The sequence below is a fragment of the Podarcis erhardii genome, assembly GCF_964252035.2.
Source record: "Podarcis erhardii genome assembly, chromosome: 5".
NCBI lineage: Eukaryota > Metazoa > Chordata > Lepidosauria > Squamata > Lacertidae > Podarcis > Podarcis erhardii.
The window spans coordinates 22859379-22865830 of record NC_138509.1 but is presented as its reverse complement, the minus strand read 5'-3'; the positions used below and the strand labels follow the sequence as shown (position 1 = coordinate 22865830).

General features: G+C 42.3%; 1 long non-coding RNA gene across 1 annotated transcript; it reads left to right on the top strand.

The window, feature by feature from the left end:
* The first annotated feature begins 4405 nt into the window (after positions 1-4405).
* LOC309341671 lies at positions 4406-6101 on the top strand. The gene is made up of 2 exons (XR_014156519.1): positions 4406-4503; positions 5336-6101. It is a non-coding gene; the product is annotated as an uncharacterized lncRNA (long non-coding RNA).
* The last annotated feature ends 351 nt before the right edge of the window (positions 6102-6452 follow it).

Sequence of the window (6452 nt, the reverse complement as noted above, 5' to 3'; positions counted from 1 at the left end):
TCCTTTCCCATGATTTCCCAACTTTTCCCCTCATCTGCCTCTGAGCTGTGACCTCCCACAAACCCCTGTTGTGAATCTATACTGTCTTCCTCTTCCTCCTCCCTGGAAGAGTCAGGTTGGGGAGGTGGTCTCCACCACTCCTCCTCCTCTGCTCGGTCCCTGATGGGGAACGTCAAGCCCTGGGAGGTCTGTCCCTCCAAAAGTAAAGAATTCTGCTTTATCTAAATGATCTGGTTACACCTGGTGCATGGAAGTAAGAGAATAAGACAAAGCCAGGGCAGTAAATCTTCCAGCGATGTCACCTCCTTTGTGGGCGGATGCCTATGGCTCTCTGGAGACAGATAGGTAGCCGTGTTGGTCTGCCATGGTCAAAACAAAATAAAAAAATTCCTTCCAGTAGCACCTTAAAGACCAACTGAGTTAGTTCTAGGTATGAGCTTTCGTGTGCATGCACACGAAAGGTATCTGAAGGTATCTGAAGGTATCTGAAGAAGAAAGGTATCTGAAGAAGTGTGCATGCACACGAAAGCTCATACCTAGAACTAACTCAGTTGGTCTTTAAGGTGCTACTGGAAGGAATTTTTTTATTTTGTTTTGCTCTCTGGAGAGTTACATTTTAAAATTCATTCCTGGCTTGCAGCATGTTAGCATTTTGCTTGTGTGTGTTGGTGTAAGATATTTCTGTACCCATCTGCATATTTGGAAATTACAATTGGGTTGGGATTCAACCTTGCCGCTCAACCCTTTGGTTAGTTGCAGAGAATATGTGGCATCCCCAACTAAAGGCTATCCAGCTTCTGCTTGAAAATCTCTGGGGAGGAAGAGGCCCTCACCCAAGTAGGCAATGGGTTGCACTGCATAAATGCATTGCACTTAACCCAGAGATTAGGCAGCGATAAAAGCGCCATGGCAAGGAAAAGACACAGCAAGAGCATTTCTAAACAACAGCTATTGTGTCTGTCTAAGTCGTGTGGCATAACAACGACCTTCTGATATTACAATGGCCTTCTTCCTTCAGCCTTCAGCCTTTGAAGGCTCCGTCCTCCATTTATCCTACTTGCTTCTGCTTTGTCCTTGTCTTGTGGTTCTCTTGCAAATGCAACATCCCAGCCTTCACTTGCTCAGCCATTCTCACTCACATTTCAATTGCCATTCTATAATTTTTGTAATTCCAATAATTTATCCAACAGTTCCCCTTTAGTTCTAAGAAAGGTCCTGTCTTTCCTTGGAACTCATATTTCTCGACTTGGCATTCCAATATCTATCATACCCTGTTCCTTTTCCTCTTCCTTCATGACTTCCATACACAAATCTTCATCTACATTTCTCTCTCTCTCCCCCCCAGCTGGTGTACTTTCTGAGAGAGGGTTCTTCTGGTGTCACTGCAGCTTCATGAATTGAAATGACTAAAGGAGCAAGCCAAAATCACTGATTGTCACTAGATCTAGCTCTGCTTACTGCGACCAAAGTGAGTGGAGCTGTGGTCTAAACTACTGAGTCTCTTGGGCTTGCTGATCAGAAGGTCAGTGGTTCAAATCCCCGTGACAGGGTGAGCTCCCGTTGCTCTTTCCCAGCTCCTGCCAACCTAGCAGTTCAAAAGCACACCAGTGCAAGTAGATAAATAAGTACCGTAGAGGCGAGAAGGTAAATGGCATTTCTGTTGCTCTGGCTTCCATCACAGTGTTCTGTTGCACGAGAAGTGGTTTAGTCATGCTGGCCACATGACCCGGAAAGCTGTCTGTGGACAAATGCCAGCTCCCTCAGCCTGAAAGTGAGATGAGCGCGGCAACTCCATAGTCGCCTTTGACTGGACTTAACCGTCCAAGGTTCCTTTACTTTTTACCTTACTGGGACCACAGAAAAATATGCCTTTGCCCTCTTTTCCATGATGGACCTCCAGCTATTTGAAGAGTGCTATCATAATCCTACCCATCTACCCAGGGGTTTGAACTAGATGACCCTTGGAGTCCCTTCCAACTTTACAATTCTATGATTCTACAGCTCCTTCAGCCTTCCCTCATGTAGGACTTATTTTCCATACTGCTGACCATCTTACCCTCCTCTGAACTCATTCCATTTGGTCTCTATCATTCTTAAAGGGCAGCCCTTTTAAGATAAGGTCAAAAGAGCACGCTCTACAGGACTGTGCACTTGCTTCCAGGAATGTCTCCAAAAGTTCAGCAGCAGTGAAGTGATTAATCACACTGGATGAAGAAATAGGCAGTTTTATTTTCTTCTTCTCTAGCTACCATTCTTTGTCTTGGCATAAAATGGGAAGTGAAAAACCAAAAGCCTGAAAACAACTCTGGTTAGAGCTTGGATTGAAAGAGACAAATTCCAGCAAAAAATAAAAAATAAAAAATGCAGAGCTGTTCTAAGCCCTCACCACTGAGGTATATTGGTTAGAAAAGCATCTCAGGAGGTAAGCCAAGTCCCATCAGAATTAACTGATGAACACATTTATGTTTACAAATAAGTGGGCGGATTGAAGCAAAGCCAAAAAAAGAGATTACTGGAAGTTCTGCTGCTCAAAAGGATGGGAGGATCTCCACTAAAACACAGCTAAGAGGAAATCACCTGCCATTCTTCTTTTTCTGGTACTTCTCCTTTCTGACATCTCTGGGCTAGTACCATTCTCGCTGCTGTTGCTGAATGCATTAAAAAGTATTTTATCTTCTCTTGGTAACTCTTCACCTGTTATACCTAACAAAAAGGCTTCTGGTTTTTTAACAAATGTATTTTTAAACATCTTCTTTTGTTCATTATATATCATTTCCCAGAAAGCCTTTAGCAATATACATGTCCAAATTCATAGGCTCATTTTTAGCCCATTTGCTATTTTGGTTGAATTGCACAATTCCCTGCCTCTTCCAGCCTCCATCAATGATATGATTTGGGAGCAGGGAATGCACAACATGACAATATTATAATGGAGGTTAGCAGATCCTATGTTCCACGGGTTTGGGATGGGACATGTCGCATGGATGTTGTTTTCAGCAGCAGTCCCATGTTGAGTGAAATGTAGAGGGTTGCACAATGAGTGCTGGGTAATTTTCAAAACCACTATATTGTAAATAGCTCTGGTGGATATTGAACTTTCAAGGAGAAAACTTGCTGCGTGGCATGTTTCACCCCCTCCCCTTAAGAAATCTGGAACAGAATGAAGGACAAGCTAATGAGCATTTGCTTTATTCATAAATGTGAATTGGAAATGACACCCTTGAGCAATTTCAGAAAGGGTTAATGGTTAGATACATTGCCCTGGAAATGCCCAAGAGTAAGATTTTGATTCCTCAAATGTTACTCCAGCTCTGCTTTATGGACATACATAAATTACAGTGTAAATCATTAATATCCAATTTCGGAAAGCCACTGTGCAGGCAACGTAAATGAAAATACAAAGCTACCAGCAATATATTAATTTTGTAGGGCTTAAAATGGAGTCTGGAGCTGTACTTTGCCTAAAGGAGCTGGCTCTCCTTTATCTGGTGAGATTAACTCCTAAGCAAGTGGGGAGAACCCTAATGGTATTTGGCGCATTTAAGATCAAAGCAATTTGTTTCTTCTGGAGACCAGGAAGGTTTCTGATGGTTGTCTAAATGAAAACACAGCCTTAGGAGCAAATCCGGCTGCATCTCTTGTCAATTTGCATTTCCCTGGAGCAGACCCATCACTTAACCAAATCATTTCCTCTTCCCTTCAGAGAATCAAGTCAGAATATTGTTGGAAGGCAACAGCAAGAAGCACAGGAGGGGAAGAGGAGGAAGAGCTTTGCCAGTTTTTCAGGGGAACAATCTCCCACAATTCTGTTCAGTTATCCAGAGTGCATTCAATTAACTTTTACGAGGTTCTCAATCTGGTGTGGATTGTATGATGCACATATACAGCTACGTGAACAGGGGTTGTGAGCAGGGCTCAAGGATGGAGCCCATGTGACTGAAATTCCCAGGTGTCAAAAAAGGTTATTTATGTATACCACTACTGTGGCCCATGTTTTGTTAGCCCCCAAATGGAAAACCAGGGAGGTCCCACTCCTGCTTAGCTTCACCTACTTGGCAGCCTTATGTTCCTCAAGACCACCAACAGTGAAGGATCCTCCTTGGCCACTAGCCCACTGTTCTTTTAAATAACCGTTAGAAACTCCAGGTGGGACCAGGCGCATCTCCCAACTCCCATCAAGCAGCTGGAGCCTCCACATCTCCATACTGAACTCAAGCTTACAGTACACACAGTGGGATCAAGTGAAAATAGCTCACAATCGACTGCTTTTATGATGTAAGCAATGACCTCATGCAAGCTTGTGGCCAGCAAGGATGGAGGCAAGTCAGTTACTGCCTATAGCTATGGCAGAGTAGACTTGCCCTGTTCATATCAGAACTGCTTCCATCTGGTAATTCACACCAGAGCTCCTTTGTATGATAAAAGAAAGTCGTGGTTCAAGTTGTCTTCTTTGTGTGGGCACAAGTCTTCTTCCTGATACATTAGCTTTCTACATGAAAAAGGGTACTTTTTGTGTGGTGGACCTGTAAAAGAGTATTGGGAAATAATCCATAATGAATTGAAAAACATGCTTAAAAGTATTTTTCAAAAGGAAAAACCCAGAGTCCTTTTTGTTGGGAATAATTCAGACAGAAATTCCCAGGTGTCAAAAAAGGTTATTTATCTATGCCACTGCTGCCGCCCGTGTTTTGCTAGCCCCCAAATGGAAAACGAGCGAGGTCCCAACCAAAGAAGAATGGCAACTTAAGTTGATGGAATATGTGCAGCTTGCAGACGTAACTTATAGCGTAAGAGAAGAAGAAGAACATACGTTTAGAGAAGATTGGGAAGTGTTTATTGAATATATGCAGGGAAATTGTGTACACTTGAAAACGTTGGCAGCATTAAGATAAATTCAACAGTGTAAATAAGTTTTGATAGATGTAATAATGGAATACTGAGTGGTTTAGTTTATGGACAATATGCAAGGATTTAACATATGCAAAATGAACCATGGAAAGAGAAGAAGGGCAGTCATTGATATTTTAAGGATATTTAAATGAGTATTTTAAAGTGTAAAACAGAAAATCATATTCATTTAATCGGCACATTCATTTAACAATTGGTTGGATTAAACTGGGACTGAACTGGATTAATAGAGTCCCCTTTTTGAGGCAACTACTCATCCACACGCAATGTTGAAGCATGATCCAACTTTAATTGATAATTTTTATTATTTTTCAAAAATATGTATTAGCTATCAGATGTTTTGTAAGCTTTGTAAGCTTTTTGTAACATTTCCCCTCCTATCACTATGGGCCTTGGCTTAGTGGCATAGCACATTGTTTGTCCATAGAAGCTCAGTCCCAAGCATCTCCACTTAAGACTGGGAATGCTCCTTTCTGAACCTCTGGAGAACCTGTGACAATCGGTGGGGACCCTGCTGAATTAGATGGGCCAACAGACCAACAGGAGACTTGGTATAAACTGCTTCTTCTATGCTTCTAATTATGTCATTCTGGTGGCATATAAATTGCTGTGAACCCACCTTATCATGAAAATCATACAGGCACATGAAAACTGGAAGAGGAAAGCTTCTAGGCAACTGGCAGATCACCAACCAGGAACTCATACATGCAAACCTCTCTGGGTTTTCTTCTCAGACAATTGTCAGACAAAGGCTAACAAATTGTTGAATGGTGACATGAACCCCTTGCCAGGTTATCATGATATCAGAACAAACTGAGTGTGAGAGCCCATGAAGATGCCATCTGTTTCTAATAGAACAACCATGATGTTTTATGTAAGCAGCCCCCTGTGATATTATATTACATGGAAGCCTGCCCACAGAACCAGAATATGCAGTGGAGCAGAATGGAACACTGCCGTTAGCAGTAAATTGAATATTCACGGAGGGATCCACATCCAACTAAGTTTGTGGCACATCCAGACTCAAAGTTCAGCACAGAACTTAAGCTTCACACCTAGTTTCAGCAGAACCTCCCTTACTCATTGGTGCTAGCAAAGTCAGTTAAATAATGCAGACAGAGTCCCAAGAGAATAGAAATCTTGCTAACACTTTACTGAGCAAAACTGAACAAAAACACAGTGAAGACAAAGGACCGGAGACGTTTTGTCTTTCTTACATCAAGCCTTCTACATAGCAGAGAAACATACAACCAAAAATATAGAGGAAAAGCTCCCTCAGAACTGCACAGCCATGTGCTACCTTTGCCTGTTGCTAAACTATGGGCCCCCACCCCAAGCTCAGTAGACTTAACACTGAGAACAGAATTCACCCTTCAGTTGCAAACTGAATGACAACTGCTGTTGCATTTCCAGTAATTGGGATACTCTATTCAGAGCCCAGTAGAGACATCACCTTGCCAACAAAGGTCCGTATAGTAAAAGCTATGGTTTTCCCAGTAGTGATGTATGGAAGTAAAAGCTGGATCATAAAGAAGGCTGATCGC